We start from the raw sequence: 23782 nt of genomic DNA, 5'->3' as shown, positions 1-23782 counted from the left end.
TTTTCTCCGAGGTCTCTGCGCTGAGCTTTGGGTTCAGCCGTGTTATATTCTGTCCCCTCAGCCCTGTGGAGCCCTGGCGGAGCCCTAGCAGACCGAGTTCTTCCCTCTCCCGCAGCTGAGGTAGTTCTGCGAAGCAGCAAGCTCGGAGCACTGAGCTAGGTCTGCGTCCTGCGCCCGCGCAGCTCCATCTCCACACTTCTCTCTTTCCTCCTCCCTCCACTCACGCGAATCTCCCATCTGTAGGTGATTTCAGTCGGTAGTGGGCCTCTTCGTCTTGCCCGTCTGCTGTGCAGGGAGTCCTTTGTGGAGTTTTTGTTTTTCGATTCTTTGTAAATTCCAGGGGAGCCTTACAGAGGCTCACCTCACGCCGCCATTTTTCCGGTCTCCCCTCTGCCCATTTTTTAATTGGATTGTTTGGGTTTTTGTGGTGAGTTGTATGAATTCCTTATATATTTTGGATATTAGCCCCTTATCTCCGGTGTTGTTTGCAAATATCTTCTCCCATTCAATTGGTTGCCTCTTTATTTTGTTGATGGTTTCTTTTGCTGTGCAGAAGTCTTTTAGTTTGATATTGTCCCATTCATTTATTTTAGCTCACACCGTTTATAATGGCTATCATCAACAAGACAAATAGTAACAAGTGTTGGAGAGGCTGTGGAGAAAAAGGTACCCTCATACACTGTTGGTGGGAATCCACATTGGTGCAGCCGTTATGGAAGGCAGTGTGGAAGTTCCTCAAAATTTTAAGAATTACCATATGACCCAGCAATCCCTCTCCTGGGTATCTACTCAAAAAATCTGAAAACATTTATACATAAAGACACGTGTGCTCCAATGTTCATTGCAGCTTTATTTATGGTGGCCAGGGCATGGAAACAACCAAAGTGTCCTTCGATAGATGAATGGATAAAGAAGATGTGATATATATACACAATGGAATACTACTCTGTCATAAGAAAAGAATAAATAGTGCCATTTGTGACTTGAGATTATTATGGTAAGTGAAATAAGTCAGACAGAAAAAGTCAAGAACCATATGATTTCACTGATATGTGGGATGTAAAACTGAAAGTAACAAAGGAACAAAAACTGATAGTCATAGACAATAGTTTAGTGGGGTAAACCACTAAATAGTTTACCAGAGGTAAAGGAGGAATGGGGTGGTAGATAATGGTAAATGAGGTCAAATGTACGGTGATGGAACGAGAACTGACGCTGGGTGGTGAACACACAATGTGATTTATAGATGATGTAATACCTAATTGTACCTCTGAAATCCATGTAACTTTACTAACCATTGTCACCCAATAAATTTTAATTAAAAGAAAATAACAGGAGGTGAGATTATGGCGAAAGAGTGTGTAGACCACACTGTCAGTGAGTTTTGCTGTAAAGAAGACAAGAATGGGGTGGCAACTGCAGGGTGGTGTGGAGTGAAGGAAGATGGTTGGGTTGGTTGCTTGGTTTAAGAACTATTCCATCATGTTTCAGGTTAGCATGAATGGTGCAGTAGAGCAGTGTTACATGTTGACACAGGAGACAGAGAGAGAAAGACCTGCTGAAGGAATTTCCTTGAATAGGATAAAGGATAGACTTTCCAATGCACAAGTAGGAGGGTTTCCTTAGAGCTGATCAGAGTAGTTCTTATCTGCTTTGTATTTTGCAGCTCCACGGTGAATTTCATAAGGGAAATCATGTATTTTACTGCTAATGTTTAAAAAAAAAATTGTAACTACTTGCTTTATTTATCCCTCACATGTTCCTATGAGTTACTTTACCCCATTTTATGAATTAGGAAGGGTCATAAAAGGTATATGACTTTATCAGATTCTCAAAACTTGTATTCATATGACAACCAGGTTTCAAACTATGTCTGCCTGATTCCAAAGGCCATAAATATTCAACAACATTAGAGCCATGATTCCCCCAAAGGGTCCACTAGCTAATGAGAAAAGGAGAACATTATCTAAAGATGCCAGGCAAAAAAAAAAAAAAAAAAAAGCACAACTAACATAAAACTGAGGAATGCTATGTACAAGTGCTAAGGGGCCAAGAGAAGATTACATGCCTGGACCCTCTGCAGTGAGGCCTTTGTGGGAGATGTGACTTTTTTTATAGCTTTTAACGGCAGAGAGGATGAGGGCATCAGTACTGGACAGTGTTATGAGAAGGTTCTGAGAAGACCTGGACACCGAAGTAGGCCTGAGTAGTCAGTCCTGTGTGAACAAGAGGGAACAAAGATATCCACTTGAGCTGAAAGCGAAGGGGCATGAGTTAAGAAAAGCTATATGGGGTTTCCTTGGGTTCTTTTTTTTCCCTAATTAAAGTTTACTGGGGAGACAATAGTTAGTAAAGTTACATAGGTTTCAAATGCACAGTTCTGTAATACGTCATTTATATATCACATTGTGTGTTCACCACCCAGGGTCAGTTCTCCTTCCATTAACATATATTTGATCCCCCTTACCCTCATCTACCACCCCCCTGACCGCTTACATTCCAGTAACCACTAAACTATTGTCTGCGTCTATGAGTTTTTGTTTCTTTGTCTTGATCCTTTGTTACTTTCAGTTTTATATCCCACATTCTTTATCAGTTAAGTCAATGAACATTTATTATTTTCCTACCATGAGATGACAGTGTCGTACAGGGACTCATGCGGGGTCTCAGCTCCCGCTCCCCACATAAGAACGCAGGATATGGTGAGGCCAAAAAGGAACACCCACGGAGCCATAGATAGGGGAGTCATACCACAATAGTCTTGCTGGAGGCTGGGTTGGAGACACAGGAAGCAGGAGCCACACTATCCACACTCCGCCGTCTGCATCTCTGCAATCCGCGCTTGCCAGCCTCCATATTCTTGCTAGCCTCCCATTTTCTGCTAGCATAGCCACGGCAGTTATATTAGTCGCCAATGGCTCACTGGTTGCAGCTGATGGTGAACTAGCCACAGATGATGGCCATCCAGTCACAGTTGATGGCCACTTACTACCTGAATAAGCACCATTCCACGTGAGAGCGAGAGCCTGGAAACTGCACTCCTGGCTCTGTCCCCACACAGTTTTGGACCAAGGAAATAAAAGTAGTCATCCTCCCTGAAGTTAGTTACACAGTGAATAATTTCAATTCAGTATAAGATTTCTAAATACCTGTATCAACCAGGGTTCTCCAGAGAGACAGAATCAATAATATTAATATAGAGATCTAATATAGGTGATATAGATACAGATACAGGTACAAATATAGTCATAGATATTTATTTCTATATGAAGGGATGTATTTAAAGGAATTATAGGAGCTGGCAAGTCTGCAATGTGTAGAGTAGGGCAGCAGTCTGAAAACAGGTAGAAGTTGATGCTTCATTCTTTTTTTTTTTTAATTTTTTTTATTATTATTATTCTTTAATTTATTGGGGTGACAATTGGTAGTAAAGTTACATAGATTTCAGGTGTACAATTCTGTATTACATCATCTAAAAATCACATTCTATGTTCACCACCCAGAGTCAGTTCTCCTTCCATCACCATATATTTGATCCCCTTTACCCTCATCTACCACCCGTCACCACTTACTCTCTGGTAAACACTAAACTATTATCTGTGTCTATTTTTTGTTTCTCATTTGTTTATCTTGTTCTTTTGTTGTTTTTGGTTCATATACCACATATCAGTGACTTCGTACAGTTCTCTGCTTTTTCTGTCTTACTTATTTCGCTTAGCATTATAATCTCAAGATCCATCCATGTTGTCACAAATGGTCCTATTTCATCTTTTCTTACTGCTGAATAGTATTCCATTGTGTATATATACCACTTCTTTATCCATTTATCTATCGAAGGACATTTTGGTTGTTTCCATGTCTTGCCACCGTAAATAAAGCTGCAATGAACATTGGAGCACACGTGTCTTTATGTATAAATGTTTTCAGATTTTTTGGGGGTAGATACCCAGGAGAGGGATTGCTGGGTCATAGGGTAATTCTATACGTAATTTTTTGAGGACCTCCACACTGCCTTCCATAGTGGCTGCACCAGTCTGCATTCCCACCAACAGTGTATGAGGGTTCCTTTTTCTCCACAGCCTCTCCAACACTTGATACTATTTGTCTTGTTGATGATAGCCATTCTAACTGGGGTGAGGTGATATCTCATTGTGGCTTTGATTTGCATTTCTCTGATGATTAGTGATGTTGAGCATTTTTTCATATGTCTATTTGCCATTTGTATGTCGTCTTTGGAGAAATGTCTCTTCAGGTCCTCTGCCCATTTTTCAATTGGGTTGTTTGTTTTTTTGCAAGAGTTCCTTGTATATTCTGGATACTAGCCCCTTATCGGAGGCACTGTTTGCAAAAATCTTCTCCCATTCAGTTGGTTGCCTCTTTATTTTGTCGATGGTTTGTTTTGCTGTGCAGAAGCTTTTAAGTTTGATATAGTCGATGTTTCATTCTTGAGGAAGAACATTTTCTCTTCTGGAAAACCTCAGTTTTTGCTCTAAGACTGTCAACTGATTGGATGAGGCCCACCCACATTATCTAGGGTAATCTATTTAAATTCAATCAACTGTAGCTGTTAACCATATTTACAAAAATACCATCACATCAACACCTGGATTAATGTTTCATTAAATACCTGGGTACTATAGTCTAGCAAAGGTGCCACATAAAATTAACCATCACAGCATCCTGTTAGTTCCCAGATTTATTCCATAGAAACCAAAAACAGGTACTTTATTTTAGAGACATTTGCCTTTGAGAATTATTTCCTAATCAGATGTGAAGCTATAGACCAGTGAAAGGGCAGAGTAAAGACTGTAACAGAGCCATTGTACCATTAGGGGTGGCTTATAAAGGATCTGGTTCATTGTAATTAGTTTTCACATTGCCAAGAAGGCTGGAGGAGTGAAGGGGGGGAGATAATTTCACAAGTCAAAATAACAAATAAGTAAATACAAATAGTCCCCAACTTCTCAATTGCAGATCGCTGTCTCCAGGTCTCACCCCTCTGAATGAAACACAGATCATAGCCTCTGTTGCCCCACAGCAGCCTGCCCTCTTTGTTCCTCCTTCCCTCCCCTTTTCCAGCAAGCTAACTTGTTTTCAAATGATCCCAGCTCTCATAGCCCCTTGCCTCACCTACAGGAGACAATATCAGGACCCCTGTGAATCAGATGGAGTGCACATTTAGGGTGTTGAAACAGAACCACCCCCCTACACACACACACACACACACACACACACACACACAAAGATGAGGATTCGCCACCGGTCAGGCTGGGAAGAGAAGCCCTGTTGGTTTTGCTTGTTCAGACAATGAAGCATCTGCACGGAGGTTCTTTGTTCAGCTGCACACTCAGGAGCCCTGGCAGGCTGAGCAGTGCCGGATATTAAGTCTTATTTGACAGAGGCTGCTGTGGAGGAATGATGTGGCAGCCGCTGTGTCCAGGGAGTGGGAGTCTGGGAACCACTCTGAGCATCAGTGTGGAGGGGTGGGAGAGCGGAGATGGAGACAAGTCTCGTGCTGTGGTGCATTTTCGTTCTCAGCGGGTGAGGGAGGAAAGGGGGACTTGACTTTCTTGGGCAGGAAACCCTGTGTTGGGTCCTTAGGAGTCTTGAGTAATGACCAGTGTAGGTTTCTCATGGAGGACTCATTTATCTGGGTGCCAGTCGGTGAGTCTAGCTTCCCAAGCTTGAAAATGTAGATTTATTGGGTGCCAGAAATTGGACTGGACACCATTTAATAGGACCATGCACCATGAAGGTGAGGGTAGGGGGATTAGAGTCAAGAGGGCAGAATGGATAGGGAAGGGACGCAGTGTGAAGGAAAACAGCAAAATCTGATTAGCACCATAAAATTCTAGCCGCAGCAGGCGGGAAATACAAAACTCTGGAGAAGCTGGAGGTTTATGAACATACCCCAGATCAGATAAACCTGTGGGAAGAAAGAGATAGAGGAGGGTAAACAATTAGTCTCTCTGAACTTAAAGAAGGGGCCTGCTGGAGAGAGAGAGAGAGAGAGAGAGAGAGAGAGAGAGAGAGAGAGAGAGAGAGAGAGACTCTTGCTCTGAAACAGAAGAAAAGCTTTGGGATTTATGGAATGTGGATTTACATGGAGAGGCCCTGGAATATATAATACTCAGCTGACTTCTAATATGAAGAGAAGGGCTGAGGGAGGCACATTTGCAGGAGGGAAAGAGAAGAGGGAAGTGAAACCCAAGCCCTGGCTCTGGGACTCATTCCACAACTGAACACAAAGCATTCATACCCCTTCTCCTGGCGCTTCAATGTCTTCATCGTTTTCATTGATGTTCTCCCTTGGGCTAGGACGAGCAGTGTAAAAATGACATGTTAGGCTTTGAGACATTTAAACAAAAAACTGTAACGCAACACAGCTGATCTGAATCTTTCTACTCACAAATGTTGATGTTCATTCAATATTTGTTTCTTCTCTATGCAAGGCACTACATTAGGTTCATATGTGCAGAAGTGCATGGTAGGCACTTCATTCATTCATTCATCAACAAATATCTGGAAGTAAAAAAGGTGAATAAGATATATCACATCCCGCACAGTGATCCCATCCTGTGGGGAGAGAGGGACAAGTAAATTCACATGTATAGTACTCTGGAGTTATCAAGCAGGACCAGCTGAATTACACAGAAGAATCACAGATGCCTTCCCAGAAGTTATGAATGGCATACAGGTTGTCACCTGGAACTCAGTGGTCTGCTAAAAATCACATTTCTCAATCAACATTCCAGATGTTTGGGCTTCATGTAAAATTGCCTGGACTTCCGGTGATTATATCTAAATGCCCAACAGCATTTGTAGACAGGAGAACATAAATATACCTTGCAAAAAATAATTATTCTTATGAGCCATTCTTCTTCCACTAGGACACAGGCCATCAAAATTCTTTACTATTTATTATACATTAGTTTATTACTTCCCCTCAATTACTTGGCGAAATTTATATCTTTTCACATGGTCAAAGTGGTAGGCCCTGTGGCCCAAAACAATTAGATAAAGCCTTAAAGAAATAAGACTCTGAACAAGGCAGAATTTTAATAAAATTCGGAACATACAGCTGTCAAGTTACATGATGGCTCAAGCTCACAAATGTCAGGCAAACATCCCGACAGAATCGGTTAGTGTAAGAAGCACTGGCAACAATTTTGCATCCCATTTTGGTGACAGATTTAAAGACTATGTATGTGTGTGCGCATGCACGCATGTGTGGGGGGTGTCAGTGTGTATGTTTGTGTGTACACAGAAGCACTCATGCATGTATATGTATACATGCAATACATATGGTTTACTTATTTGCATATTGATATAGGGATGTGCTATCGGGAGGAAAGCGACATTGCAAAGGCAACGTTTCCTGCTAGCAGTCCTGTTCCTGGTTCTCTTCTCCTTTCTCCTCTGCCTAATCAACTTCTTATCCCACACAAACCCCCGGAACGCTTCTTATCCCCCCACCCCCATGAATGCTTACTCTCTTATCCTTTACGCACGAATGTATCCTTTCCATGGAACATTTAAATTTAAACAGCTAATATAGCCTAAAGCTGAAAGGTAAAGTCTTGATACCATGTTTCTCTGAAAATAAGACCGGATCTTCTATTCATTTTCCTCCAAAAGACATGCATTAGGGCTTATTATGTTCAGGGGATGTCATCCTGAAAAATCATACTAGGGCTTATTTTCCGTTAGGTCTTATTTTCGGGGGAACACGGCAGCAGCAGAACTTCAGGAATGAATTGGCAGTAACTGAAGGGTAGATGTGGGGGAGGGAAACAGAAGAGGGACTTTCCTGATCAGGAGAAAGGCACGATGCAGAAGGGATGACCAACCGTTCCAGGGCTAATTCTTACAACCTCCGGCAAGTCACACTGGCGTCCTCTTGCTTGTCGTCAGTTTCTCTTTTCTGTCTTCCAGAGTCTTCTGTAATCGGTTCAAACAGAGAACTTATCACACTACACAATCACTTATTAATTACATATTCCTGGCTAGACAGTGAGCTCCTAAAACAAGGGGGCCATGTCTTCCCAGGGTCTAGACAGCGCCTGGCATGTAGCAAGTGCTCTATGCTGAATGCTTTCTAATGAACTTCACTAATCTGAATCTGTTTGTCACCTGCAAAATGCAAATTTGCCCACTCATCCATCCATGATCGTGTGTATAAATGAGCTATGGAACATGTATGTGCTCCCTGAGTTAAGGATGATTGTTATTCTTACTTATTGCCTGTGTCTGCTGATGCTGTGTGCTCTCCTGGCCCTGTAAGGGTTATTTTTTCAGTTTCCCCCAGTCCCCCTTCTCTGTAGCTCCCAGTAGATGTATTAAGTGTAATCTTGGAATTGTTCCAGGTTCCCTCTTTAAGACTCAAAATGTTCAGTACTTCCTGCACACAGCAGGCTGATCTGGCTTGGCATGATGCCAGGGACTCTGAAGAGTTGACTCTCCAAGCACCATGGGTGTTTTGGCCCCAACCCCAACTTGTCCAGGTTCCAAGGTGTTTACTTGGGAAGCAGGGACAAAGCTCCAGCAGAGGCTGCCACCATCACCCGACGAGCTTGCATTCAAGATTACCTGCTCTCCGACTCAGAGCACCAGCTGAGGAAGGGAAGCCCCACTGCCCACTGCCTCTCTGCTTCCTGGAGCACTCTGAGCCCACAAGAGGCAGGTAGGGTGTCTGGGCTGCCCCGAGACTCTGGTTAAGGGTAAAATTAGTACTTCTGAGAGGTTTCCACAAGAAAATGAAGGAACAACAGCAAACTGGGTCCCTGGACACTTGCTAGGCTAATATAACAGGAATGACCCCGCCTGCACTGTGTGGGTGATGAAACCCCATCTGGTTCTGTAGTGAAAACTGCCTCCCTGTGACTGCTCAAGGCAAAAGCCTGTTCTTTCTTACAGCAGCAGCACAAATGGAATCCATACTTTACTCCAAACACCTCTGAGAAAGGAAGGGACTCTAAGGGATCTTTGAGAGCACTTCCATCTGGACCCATTGTCCCTCTCCTCCCTCTTTTTAATCAATTTGCATAAGCACAGGCACAGGCTGAACATGTGACACACTCTGGACTCATGCTTGCATTTAAACAGGAATCAGATTTGTGCTTTTAAATATGATTCTTTTCCATCTTTTCCTCCATTCTTTGTCTTTCATTTCACTTACTCTCCCATCCCCTCCTGGCATTTCTTTTTTCTCTTACCCTCCCATACTTGGTGGACTACATGGTCACTGACAATCTCCCTCCTTCAATTACCCACCCACCTCCCTAACCCCATCACTTCAATCAAATAAATACATTCTGCAACAGAAAGGAAGGAAACTAAGATTCATTGAGCTCCTGGGAGGCACAAGGCATAGTCTGAAAACACAGACTACAGACAGACAACCTTCCTGCACCCATAGAGCTCACCTGGAGCCTGGAGGCCCAAGCCAGTGCTAAAACACCTATCAAACGCACAGACCTACTGAGGCAGTGAAGGCATATCATACAAGTATAACATAAGAGTTACAGAGGCCCTTCAAGAACATGAGATCCAAAGCCCAGTCAATGAGGAGATTCTCCCACAGGAAGGTCATGGAGAGATGAGCACCTGCCCTTGTGGAAAGTACTGCAGTCCCAGGTACCACTTCAAGCTCTGTCTGTAACTGACATTTGCTAAGCTGTAACCTCTTCTCACCTCAGTTTCCTCATTTATAAACCAGGACAATTGAACTGAATAAACACTTAACCACTTGTCTCCAGACTCTGAAATGTTCTGAGTCTGTGAATCCTTCACTGATCTTTGTTTTGTGACCCACGTCATGATAAAACTGTATTAAAATGGACTGTGGATACAGGTGAATTTCAGCTGTATTTTTTTCAGGAGGCCAGAGCTTGAATTCTTCTCATAATGGTCTCAAGTAGGGGCTATAATAGTCTATAATCATTCTAGGTATATATTCTGTGTCTGACTACTAAAATGAAGTGTTCCTATAAGCATTTGAGTCCATGTTATTTGGAAAGACTGGCTGATATTCAGTCGGTAGCTATCCTTACTGAAATTCCATTTAGACAGAGATTGAGTTGCTTGAGCTAATGAGAGAGACATTTTATTAAACCCTGGAGGTCAGCAGATGTAGTCTTTATGGGAAAAGTGAAAAAATGGTCATGAAAAGGCACTTACAGTAAACTCTGTTATCCATTAACGGAGAGTAATAAGTCGTTCTGGTAGGTGACGAATAGAGAACATTCATAGGTCCTATACGAATAATCAATTTTCAAATTTTGAAAGGGAACACGGAAATACACCAAAATGTTGTTATAAATGGGATTTATAGATGATGTAATACAGAATTGTACACCTGAAATGTATGTAATTTTACGAACAATTGTCACCTAAATAAATTTAATAAAAAAATAAAAATTAATTAATTAATTAATTAATTAACCCTCTTTGCAGATTCCAAAACCCTTTGCACCAGCATTATATAGCCTGTGAAAATTATCAGACTTAGAATATAATTTTTGCTAGTTAGGGCTCCTGTTTAACAATATTACTACTTTTGAAAACAAAATAATAGTGACGTCATAAAAATGGCGGCGTGAGGTGAGCCTCTGGAAAATTACAACAAATTGAACAACTATAACTCCACAAAGAACTCCCTGTGCAGCAGAAAGGCAAGACTAAGAGGCATACTACAGAAATAACCTAAAGGTGGGAAAATTGCACAAGCAGGGGAGGAGGGAAGGGAGAATTGCAGAGACGGGGCTGCAGGGCACAGGACACAGACCTAGCTCAGTGCTCCGAGCTCGCTGCATCCCGGAACTACCGCAGCTGCAGTAGATGAAAGAACTCGGACTGCTGGGGCTCCGTTTATGGCCCACAGAGCTTAGGGGACAACATATAACACCGCTGAACCCATGCTCACAGCAGAGACCTCAGAGCAAAGATTGAGGGAAGAAGGCTGAAAACAGTGGTTTCAGCCCTCACTGCTAAGCAGAGAACTGCTAAGCCTTAGGCACTGAAAACAGCGGCCCCCTCCCTACCCACCGAGAGCTCATCCCACCACAATCTGCACAGTTCCAGAAGTGGAAAATAGCAGGGTCAGATCAAAAGAACAGAATATTTGCAGTTCTGAGAATTGCAGTCCACAGACATGGACTTGCAGCCCATCTTGTTCCAGCAAAGGGAAGGGAGCTGTGGAAGTAGGACTGGCTGTGGTAGAGGTCACCGCCATTGTTCTGGACCACCTCTAACAACCCAACCCGCCCCTGTGCCCACCTATCTGGGCGGATCCCTGCAGGAGTAAACAGAACTGCTGAAACATATGGGCTCTGAACCTGGTGCAGGAAGAGCTTTGGAACTTCAAAAGCTCTCCGCATTCCCAAACACACCCAGGATCCTATGACAAGGCTAATTGTTAACAGAGGAGAAGCCCACTTTCCAGGGAATCCCCCCATTGTGTGAGAAGCTGAAATAGTGCAGAGAAAACATAACAATACAGTGTGGGAGAGAATAAAAGGCTACAGTAAGAGAGAAAATAAAACATTGTACCAACACTTACTGCAAACAAAACAAAGACAACTTCCTATCAACATGTTGCAGAACACAACCCGGTAGACATCCAGGAAGAGAAATAATAAACCATTAATAGTCATGAATAACAAAGGCAACAAGATACCTCAGAAAGAAAGTGAAAAGTCTCCAGAAAATGAACTTAAAGATATGGAAATCTGTTACTTAAATGACAGAATTCAAGATTGCAGTTCTGAAAAAACTCAACAAGATGCAAGAAAACACAGACAGGCAGTTTATGAACTCAGAAACACAATCAAAGAACAACATGAGCATTTTACGAAAGAGATTGAAATGTAAAAAAATAGAGAGAGAGAATTTCTGGAGATTAAGAACTCAATAGAAGAAATTAAGAACGAAATAACCAGCTTAGGTAGTAGAATTGACCAGATGGAGGAAAGAATCAGTGACATTGAATACAAATCTGCAAATGACACAAATAGAAGAACAAAGAGACTTGAGACTTAAAAGAAATGAAAGAATTCTACAAGAACTTTCTGACTCTATCAAAAAGAGCAAAATAAGAATAATGGCCATACCAGAAGGAGAAGAAAGAGAGAAGGGAAAAGAGAGTATGTTCAAACAAATAGTTGATAAGAACTACCCAAACTTGTGGAAGGAAATGTATCCTCGAAACCAAAAAGAAAATAGAAAACCTAATTACTTCACCCAAACAGGTCTTTTCCAAGGCACATTGAATTGAAACTGTCAAAAATCAATGACAAAGAAAGAATCCTAAAGGCAGCCAGGGAAAAGAAGACAGTAACCTACAAAGGAAAGCCCATTAGGTTATCATCAGATTTCTCAGAAGAAACTCTACAAGCCAGGAGGGAGTGGAACCAAATATTCAAACTATTGAAAGAGAAATTATGAGCTAAGAATAATATATCCAGCAAAGATATCCTTTAGATATGAAGGAGGAATAAAGACCTTTCCAGACATACAGAAGCTGACGGAATTTTCTAATACACGACCTGCACTACCAGAAACAATAAAGGAGGCTATTCGACCACCATCAACAGGGACAATTTCTGGCAACCAAACCACAAAAGGGGGAAGAATAAAGGCGGGAACCAGAACATGGGTATGGAGAAAGTAAGGATGCTGAGGAAAATAGAATATTCTAAAGATCAAAATTACTTTTACATAAATTTAAGGGTAACCACTCAAAAAAAAAAATCCAAAACTGGACTTCCGGATCAAAATGGTGGTGTGAGGTAAGCCTCCGTAAAGCTCCCCTGGAATTTACAACTAATCAAACAACAATAACTACACAAAGGACTCTCTGCACAGCAGACAGGCAAGACGAAGAAGCCCACTACTGAATTCACCTAAAGGTGGGGGAGTCACGCGAGCAGGGGTGGAGGGAAGGAAGAAGTGCGGGGACTGAGCCGCCCGGGCGCAGGATTCAGACATAGCTCAGTGCTCCAAGCTCGCTGTATACAGGAACTACCGCAGCTGTGGGAGAGGGAAGAACTCAGACTGCTAGGGCTCCGCTTATAGCCCACAGGGATGGGGGGCAGCATATAACAGGGCTGAACCCAACGCTCATGGCAGAGACCTCAGAGAAAAGACTGAGGAAAGAAGGCTGAAAATGGTGGTTTAAGCTCTCACTGCCGAGCAGAGAACTGAAGCCTTAGGCACTGAAAACAGCCACCCCCTCCCTTCTCTCCAAGAACTGGCCCTGCCCCCACCTGTCCGGTTATAGAAGCGGAACAGTAGCAGTGTCAGATCAAAAGAACAGAATATTTGCTGTTCTGAGAACTGTGGACTGCAGACACAGATTCGCAGCCCAACTAGTTCTGGCAAAGGGGAGGGAGCTGTGGAAGCAGGACCAGCTATGGTGGCGGACACCACCATTTCTCTGGGCCACTAATCACAACTCACCCCGCCCCTGGCCCACCTATCTGGGCGGTTCCCTACAGGAGTAAACAGAACTGCTGACACATACTGGCTCTGAATCTGGTGCAGGAAGAGCTTTGGAAGTTAAAAAGCTGTCCTCATACTCAAACAGACACTGTGCCCTGTGACACAGGTAAATTATTAATAGAGCAGTAGATCGTCTCCCAGGGAATCCCCCCATTGTGTGAGAAGCTGGAATAGGGAAGAGGAAACATAGCACTACCGTGTGAGAGAGAAATAAAAGGCTACAGTCGGAGAGAAAATAAAACATTCTACCAACAAGAGCTGGAAAACAAAAGAAAAACCACTTCGTATCAACCTGTTGCAGAAGACACCCTTGTAGATGTCTAGGAAGACAAATAATAAATCAGTAATTGTCATGAATAACCAAGGCAACAAGACACCTCAGAAAGAAAGGGAAAAGTCTCCAGAAAAGGAACTTAGAGACATGGAAATATGTGACTTAAATCATACAAAATTCAAGATTGCTGTTCTGAAAAAAACTCAATGGGATGCAAAACAACACAGGAAGGCAGTTTAATGAACTCAGAAACACAATCAAAGAACAACATGAGCATTTTACGAAAGAGATTGAAATTTTAAAAAAGAACCAAATAGAATTTCTGGAGATTAAGAACTCAATAGAAGAAATTAAAAATGAAATAACCACCTTAGGTAATAGAGTTGACCAGATGGAGGAAAGAATCAATGACATCGAAGGTAGAAACCTGGAAATGACACAGATGGAAGAAGAAACACACTTGAGACTTCAAAGAAATGAAAGAACTCTACAAGAACTTTCTGACTCCATCAGAAAGAGCAATATAAGAATAATGGGCATACCAGAAGGAGAAGAAAGAGAGAAGAGAACAGAGAATATATTCACACAAGTTGTCGATGAGAACTTCCCAAATTTGTAGACAGAACTGGACCCCCGAATCCAAGAAACAAATAGAACCTAATTATCTCAATCCCCACAGGCCTTGTCCAAGTCACATTGTATTGAAGCTGTCTAAAATCAATGACAAAGAAAGAATCCTGAAAGCAGCCAAGGAAAAGAAGACGGTAACCTACAAAGGAAAGCCCATCAGATTATCATCAGATTTTTCAGCAGAAACTCTACAAGCCAGGAGTGTGGAACCAAATATTGAAACTATTGAAAGAGAGAAATCATGAGCCAAGAATAATCTATCCAGCAAAGATATCCTTTAGATATGAAGGAGGAATAAAGACCTTTCCAGACATACAGAAGCTGAGGGAGTTTTCTAATACACGACCTGCACTACAAGAAATACTAAAGGAGGCTATTCTACCACCATCAACAGGGACAATTTGTGGCAACCAAAACTCAAAAAGGGGGAGAGTAAAGGCCTGAACCGGAATATGGGAATGGAGAAAGTAAGCGTGCTGAAGAAAATGGAATACTCTAAATCTCAAGCTTTCTTTTACATAAACTTAAGGGTAACCACTCAAAATAAATCCAGAATTGAAATATATACTGAAATAAAAGAAGAAACAGAGGGAAACATCGTAGAATACCACCACACAGAAATAATAGACAACAACAAAAAGGCAAAGAAACAATGGAGACACAGCCTTACCAGAAAACTAAAGATAGAATGACAGGAAATCCTCATATATCAATAATCACCCTAAATGTAAATAGACTGAACTCACCAATAAAAAGGCACAGAGTAGCAGATTGGATCAAAAAACTAAACCCACCCATATGCTGTCTCCAAGAGACACATCTCAGCTACAAGGACAAGCATAGACTCAAAGTGAAAGGGTGGAAATTGACACTCCAAGCAAATGGTACCCAGAGAAAATCAGGTGTAGCCATAATGATATCAGATGAAACAGACTTCAAGGTGAAAAAGATAACAAGAGATAAACATGGACATTTCATAATGGTGAAGGGGACTGTACAACAAGAAGTCATAACCGTCATCAATATTTATGCCCCCAATCAGGGAGCACCGAAATACACCAAGCAACTACTAACAGAACTAAAGGGAGAAATTGACCAAAACACAATTATACTAGGGGACTTAAATACATCATTGACAGCTATGGATAGATCATCCAAACAGAAAATAAATAACGAAATAGTAGCCCTAAATGACACATTAGATGAAATGGACATAATTGACATTTATAGAGCACTTCATCCTAAAACATCTGACTATATATTCTTTTCTAGTGTTCATGGAACGTTCTCAACGTTAGACCATATATTGGGAAATAATATCAGCTTCAGCAAATTTAAGAAGATGGAAATCATACCAAGCATATTCTCTGATCACAAGGCTTTGAAATTTGATATCAACTGCAAAAAGAAAGCCAGAAAAACACAAATACATGGAGATTAAAGAACATACTTCTAAAGAACGACTGGGTCAAACAAAAAGTTACAGGAGAGATCAAAAGATACATAGAAACAAATGACAATAAAAATACATCCTACTAAAATTTTGGCGATTCTGAGAAAACAGTTTTTTTGTGTGTGTGTTTTTTTTTTGTTTTTAATTAAATTTACTGGGGTGACAATTGTTAGTAAAATTACATAAATTTCAGGTGTACAATTCTGTATTACATCATCTATAAATCCCATTGTGTGTTCATCACCCAGAGTCAGTTCTCCTTCCATCACCATATATTCGATCCCCCTTACCCTCATCTCCCACCCCCACCCCCGCCCCTTACCCTCTGCCAACCACTAAACTATTGTCTGTGTCTATGAGTTTCTGTTTCTCATTTGTTTGTCTTGTTCTTTTGTTGTTTTTGGTTTATATACCACATATCAGTGAAATCACATGGTTCTCTGCTTTTTCTGTCTGACTTGTTTCGTTCAGCATTACTCTCTCAAGATCCATCCATGTTGTCACAAATGTTCCTATATCATCTTTTCTTACCGCCGAATAGTATTCCATTGTGTATATATACCACAACTTCTTTATCCATTCATCTATCAAAGGACATTTTGGTTGTTTCCATGTCTTGGCCACCGTAAACAAAGCTGCAATGAACATTGGAGCACACGTGTCTTTATCTCTAAATGTTTTCAGATTTTTTGGGTAGATACCCAGGAGAGGGATTGCTGGGTCATATGGCAATTCTATTCGTAATTCTTTGAGGAACCTCCACACTGCCTTCCATAACGGCTGCACCAGTCTGCATTCCCACCAACAGTGTATGAGGGTTCCTTTTTCTCCACAGCCTCTCCAACATTTGTTACTATTTGTCTTGTTGATGATAGCCATTCTGACTGGGGTGAGGTGATATCTCATTGTGGTTTTGATTTGCATTTCTCTGATGATTAGTGATGTTGAGCATTTTTTCATATGTCTATTTGCCATTTGTATGTCCTCTTTGGAGAAATGTCTCTTCAAGTCCTCTGCCCATTTTTCAATTGGGTTGTTTGTTTTTTTGTTGTTGAGTTGCATGAGTTCCTTGTATATTCTGGATACTAGCCCCTTATCGGAGGCACTGTTTGCAAAAATCTTCTCCCATTCAGTTGGTGGCCTCTTTATTTTGTCAATGGTTTCTTTTGCTGTGCAGAAGCTTTTAAGTTTCATATAGTCCCATTCGTTTATTTTAGCTTTTACTTCCATTGCCTTTGGAGTCAAGTTCATAAAATGCTCTTTGAACCCAAGGTCCATAAGTTTAGTACCTATGTTTTCTTCTATGCAGTTTATTGTGTCAGGTCTTATGCTTAAGTCTTTGATCCATTTTGAATTAATTTTGGTACATGGTGACAAATAGCAGTCCAGTTTCATTCTTTTGCACGTGGCTATCCAATTCTCCCAGCACCATTTATTGAAGAGGCTGTCTTTGCTCCATTGTATGTTTTTAGCTTCTTTGTCAAAATTATCTGTCCATATTTATGTGGTTTTATTTCTGGGTTCTCAATTCTATTCCATTGGTCTATGTGTCTGTTTTTCTGCCAATACCATGCTGTTTTGATTATTGTAGCCCTGTAGTACAAGCCAAAGTCAGGAAGTGTGATACCTCCATTATTGTTCTTTTTCCTTAAGATTGCTTTGGCTATTCGGGTCTTTTGTGGTTCCAAACAAATCTGATGATTTTTGTTCTATTTCTTTAAAATATGCCATTGGGATTTTGATGGGGATTGCATTGAATCTGTATATTGCTTTGGGTAATATGGCCATTTTAACTATGTTGATTCTTCCAATCCATGAGCACGGAATGTCTTTCCATTTCTTTGTGTCTTCTTCAATTTCTTTCAAAAATGTCTTATACTTTTCAGCATATAGGTCTTTCACATCCTTGGTTAAGTTTATTCCTAGGTATTTTATTCTTTTTGCTGCAATTGCAAAAGGAATTGTTTTTTGTATTTCTTTTTCTGAGATCTCATTGTTAGTATATAGGAAGGCAATTGACTTTTGTGCGTTGATTTTGTAGCCGGCAACTTTACTGTATTCGTTGATTGTTTTTTTGGTGGAGTCTTTAAGGTTTTCTATATATAGCATCATGTCATCTGCAAAGAGTGATAATTTAACGTCGTCATTCCCAATTTGGATGCCTTTTATTTCTTTCTCTTACCTGATTGCTCTGGCAAGGACTTCCAACACTATGTTGAAAAGCAGAGGTGATAGGGGACATCCCTGTCGTGTTCCTGAACGTAGAGCAAAGGGCTTCAGTTTTTCTCCATTAATTATGAGATTAGCAGAGGGCTTGTCATATATGGCCTTTATTATGTTAAGGTATTTTCCTTCTATACCCATTTTATTAAGTGTTTTAATCATAAATGGATGTTGTATCTTGTCAAATGCTTTTTCTGCATCAATTGATATAATCATATGATTTTTGTCCTTTATTTTGTTTATGTGATGTATCACATTGATGGATTTGCAGATGTTGAACCATCCTTGTGCCCCGGGGATGAACCCCACTTGGTCGTGATGAATAATCTTTTTAATGCATTGTTGTATTCGATTTGCTAGAATTTTATTTAGGATTTTTGCATCGGTATTCATTAGAGATATTGGTCTGTAGTTTTCTTTTTTTGTGCTGTCCTTACCAGGTTTTGGTATCAGGGTAATGTTGGCCTCATAAAATGAGTTAGGGAGTACTGTCTCTTCTTCAATTTTTTGGAAGAGTTTGTGCAGAATTGGTATTAGATCCTGTTTGAAGGTTTGGTAGAATTCACTAGTGAAGCCTTCTGGTCCCAGACTTTTGCTTTTGGGAAGGTTTTGGATGACTGATTCAATTTCCTTACTGGTGATCGGTGTGTTTAGATTTTCCAGTTCTTCATGGTTTAGCCTTGGAAGGCTGTATGTTTCTAAGAACTTGTCCATTTCTTCTAGGTTGTTGAATTTGGTGGTATATAGTCCTTCATAGTATTCTTGGATGATCCTTTGTATTTCTGTGGTGTCCGTGAGAACTTCCCCTTTTACGTTTCTGATTTTGTTAATCATTGTCTTCTCTCTTTTTATCTTAGTAAGTCTAGCCAAGGGTTTGTCAATTTTGTTAATCTTTTCAAAGAACCAGCTCTTTGTCACATTAATTTTTTCTATTGTCTTTTTGTTCTCTATTTCATTTAGTTCTGCTCTAATTTTTATTATTTCCTTTCTTCTGCTGACCTTGGGTTTTACTTGTTCTTCTTTTTCTAGTTCTTTAAGGTGTAACATGAGGTTATTCTTGTTTCTTGAGATAGGCCTGTAATGAGATAAATTACCCTCTTAAAACTGTTTTTGCTGCATCCCAAAAATTTTGGTAGGATGTATTTTCATTGTCATTTGTTTCTATGTATCTTTTGATCTCTCCTCTAATTTCTTCTTTGACCCAGTCCTTCTTTAAAAGTATGTTGTTTAATCTCCATGTATTTGTGTTTTTTCCGGCTTTCTTTTTACAGTTGATATCCAATTTCAAAGCCTTGTGATCAGAGAATATGCATGGTATGATTTCAATCTTCTTAAATTTGTTGAGACTGATTTTATGTCCCAATATATGGTCTATCCTTGAGAATGTTCCATGTACACTAGAAAAGAATGTATAGTCTGATGTTTTAGGATGAAGTGCTCTATAAATGTCAATGATATCCATTTCATCTAATGTGTCATTTTCTCCGAGGTCTCTGCCGTGAGCTTTGGGTTCAGCCGTGGTATATGCTGTCCCCTCAGCCCTGTGGGCCACAAGCAGAGCCCTAGCAGTCCGAGGTCTTCCTTCACTCGCAGCTGCGGTAGTTTCGGGAAGCAGCGAGCTTGGAGCACTGAGCTAGGTCTGCGTCCTCCGCCCGCACGGCTCCGTCTCCGTGCACTTCTCCCTTTCCTCCTCCCTCCACTTGCGCGAATCTCCCACCTGTAGGTGATTTCAGTCAGTAGTGGGCCTCTTCTTCTTGCCTGTCTGCTGTGCAGGGAGTCCTTTGTGGAGTTTTTGTTGTGCGATTCGTTGTAAATTCCAGGGGAATTTTACAGAGGCTCACCACATGCCGCCATTTTTCCGGAAGTCTTGAGAAAACAGTTTTAAGAGGAAAATTTATGTCATTTCAGACCTATCTCAAGAAACAAGAAAAATCCCAAATAAATAACCTCATGTTACACCTTAAAGAACTAGTAAAATAAGAACAAGTGAAACCCAAGCTCAGCAGAAGAAAGGAAATAACAAAAATCAGAGCAGAACTAAATGAAATAGAGAACCAACAGACAATATAAAAAATTAATGCGACAAAGAGCTGGTTCTTTGAAAAGATTAACAAAATTGACAAACCCTTGGCTAGACTCACTAAGATAAAAAGAGAGAAGACACTAATTAACAAAATCAGTAATGAAAAAGGGGAAGTTATCACGGACCACAGAAATACAAAGGATCATCCAGGAATGCTACGAAGGACTATATACCACCAAATTCAATAACCTAGAGGAAATGGACAAGTTCTTAGAAACATATAGCCTTCCTAGGCTGCACCATGAGGAATTGGAAAATCTAAGTAGATCAATCACCAGTAATGAAATTGAACCAGTCATCCAAAACCTTCCCAAAAGCAAAAGTCCTGGACCAGATGGCTTCACTAGTGAATTCTACCAAATCTTCGAAGAAAATCTAATACCAATCCTGCTCAAACTCTTCCTAAAAATTGAAGAAGAGACAGTACTCCCTAACTCATTTTATGAGGTCAACATTACCCTGATACCAAAACCTGTAAAGACAACACAAAAAAAGAAAAATACAGACCAATATCTCTGATGAATACAGGCACCAAAAATCCTAAACAAAATTCTTGCAAAGTGAACACAGCAATACATTTAAAAGATTATTCATCACGACCATGTGGCATTCATCCCCAGGGCACAAGGATGGTTCAACATACGCAAATCCATCAATGTGATACATCACATAAACAAAATACAGGACAAAAATCATATGATTATATCAATTGATGCAGAAAAAGCGTTTGACAAGATGCAACATCCATGTATAATTAAAACACTTAATAAAATAGGTATAGAAGGAAAATACCTTAATATAATAAAGGCCATATAAGACAAACCCTCAGCTAATCTCATAATTAATTGTGAAAAACTGAAGCCCTTTGCTCTATGCTCAGGAACATGACAGGGCTGTCTGCTATCACCTCTGCTTTTCAACATAGTGTTGGAAGTCCTTGCCAGAGCAATCAGGTAAGAGAAAGAAATAAAAGCCATCCAAATTGGGAATGAAGAAGTTAAATTGTCACTCTTTGCAGATGACATGATGCTATATATAGAAAACCCTAAAGACTCCACCAAAAAGCTATTAGAAACAATCAATGAATACAGTAAGGTTACCAGCTACAAAATCAACGTACAAAAGTTCATTGCTTTCCTATATACTAACAATGAAATCTCAGAAAAAGAAATACAAAAAACAATTCCTTTTGCAATTGCAGCAAAAAGAATAAAATACTTAAGAACAAAGTTAACCAAGGATGTGAAAGACCTACATGCTGAAAACTATAAGACATTTTTAAAATAAATTGAAGAAGACACAATGAAATGGAAAGACATTTCATGCTCATGGATTGGAAGGATCAACATAGTTAAAATGGCCATATTACCCAAAGCAATATACAGATTCAATGCAATCCCCATCAAAATCCCAATGGCATATTTTAAAGAAATAGAACAAAAAATCATCAGATTTGTTTGGAACCACAAAAGACCCCGAATTGCCAAAGCAATCTTAAGGAAAAAGAACAATAATGGAGGTATCACACTTCCTGACTTTGGCTTGTGCTACAGGGCTACAATCATCAAAACAGCATGGTATTGGCAGAAAAACAGACACGTATACCAATGGAATAGAACTGAGAACCCATAAATAAACACACATAAATATGGACAGATAATTTTTGACAAACAAGCGAAAAACATACAATGGAGAAAAGACACCCTCTTCAATAAACGATGCTGGCAGAAGTGGAAAGCCACGTGCAAAAAATGAAATTGGACTGCTATCTGTCACCATGTACCAAAATTAATTCAAAATGGATCAAAGACTTAAGCATAAACAATAAACTGCATAGAAGAAAACATAGGTACTAAACTTATGGACCTTGGGTTCAAACAGCATTTTATGAATTTGACTCCAAAGACAAAGGAAGTAAAAGCTAAAATTAATGAATTGGACTAACTCATACTTAAAAGCTTCTGCACAGTAAAAGAAACCATTGACAAAATAAAGAGGCAACCAACTGAATGGGAGAGGATTTTTGCAAACAGTGCCTCGGATAAGGAGCTAATATCCAATATATATAAGGAACTCATACAATTAAATAGGGAAAAAGACGAACAACCCAATAGAAAAATGGGCAGAGGACCTGAAGAGACATTTCTCCAAAGAGGACATATAAATGGCAAATAGACATATGAAAAAATGCTCAACATCACTAATCATCAGAGAAATGCAAATCAAAACCACAATGAGATATCACCTCACCCCAGTCAGAATGGCTATCATCAACAAGACAAATAGTAACAAGTGTTGGAGAGGCTGTGGAGAAAAAGGAACCCTCATACACTGTTGGTGGGAATGCAGACGGGTGCAGCCATTATGGAAGGCAGTGTGGAGGTTCCTCAAAGAATTACGAATAGAATTACCATATGACCCAGCAATCCCTCTCCTGGGTATCTACCAAAAAAATCTGAAAACATTTATCCATAAAGAAACTTATGCTCCAATGTTCATTGCAGGTTTATTTACAGTGGCCAAGACATGGAAACAACCAAAATGTCCTTCGATAGATGAATGGATAAAGAAGTGGTGGTATACATACACAATGGAATACTATTCGGCTGTTAGAAAAGATGAAATAGGACCATTTGTGACAACAATGATGGATCTTGAGAGTATAATGCTAAGTGAAATAAGTCAGACAGAAAAAGCAGAGAACTGTATGATTTCACTGATATGTGGTATATAAACCAAAAACAACAAAAGAGCAATACAAATGAGAAACAAAAACTCATAGACACAGACAGTAGTTTAGTGGTTACCAGAGGTTAAGGGCGGTGGGGGGTGGGAGATGAGGGTAAAGGGGATCAAATATATGGTGATGGAAGGAGAACTGACTCTGGGTGGTGAACACACAATGGGATTTATAGATGATGTAATACAGAATTGTACCCCTGAAGTCCATGTAGCTTACTAACAATTGTCACCCCAATAAACTTTAATTGAAAAAAAAGAAGAAGTGATTGGGTCCTGGATATATATTTGGAGGTAGAGCTATAGGCTTTGCTGAAGGATTGTATATAACATCTAATCCTTTCTCTCAGAGAAAGAACTCCAGGTTTCTTAGCCTGATCAATTAGAAGAAGAGTTGCAAGTTACTGAGATGGAGTAGATTACGGGAGTATGTTTTTTAGGTGAGGGAGTTCAGCTTGAGATATGTTAATTTTGCGACACCTATTACTCATCTAAGTAGAGATGCTGAATATGCAATTAGACATATGAGATTGGAGTTCAGGAAAAACATTCAGGTTGGATGTATAAATACAAGTTATCAACAAATAGTATTTGTATTTGTCTGCTCAGGCTGCCATAATAAAATACCATAGACCAGATGGCTTAAATAACAGGAATTTATTTCTCATAGTCCTAGAAGCTGGGAAGTCCAAGATCAAGGTGGCAACAAATTTGGTTCCTTGGTGAGGACTCTGTTCCTGGCTTGTAGACAGTCACCTTATCTCTGTGTCCTCAAATGGCAGAAGGGAAGAGAAGAAACAAGAGTTTTTGGTGTCTATTCTTATAAGGGCACAAATCCGATCATGAAACTTTCACTGTCATTACTGAGTCTAAACCTAAT

The 23782-nt window shown here is 40.2% G+C and overlaps 1 long non-coding RNA gene across 3 annotated transcripts in view; it reads right to left on the bottom strand.

Moving 5' to 3' along the window:
* Positions 1-3385: 3385 nt before the first annotated feature.
* LOC109438144 (uncharacterized) overlaps positions 3386-23782 on the bottom strand; it is a 60154-nt gene continuing 39757 nt past the window's right edge. For all 3 annotated transcript variants that reach the window (XR_012492670.1, XR_012492671.1, XR_012492669.1), the window contains exons 3-5: positions 6410-7941; positions 6260-6314; positions 3386-5926 (exon numbers count right to left, since the gene is read on the bottom strand). This is a non-coding gene — a long non-coding RNA (uncharacterized LOC109438144). The remainder of the gene's footprint in view (positions 5927-6259; positions 6315-6409; positions 7942-23782) is intronic.

The sequence above is a fragment of the Rhinolophus sinicus genome, linkage group LG16 (assembly GCF_036562045.2).
Source record: "Rhinolophus sinicus isolate RSC01 linkage group LG16, ASM3656204v1, whole genome shotgun sequence".
NCBI lineage: Eukaryota > Metazoa > Chordata > Mammalia > Chiroptera > Rhinolophidae > Rhinolophus > Rhinolophus sinicus.
The sequence above is the reverse complement of the archived record's forward strand: the minus strand, read 5'-3'. Positions and strand labels throughout refer to the sequence as shown.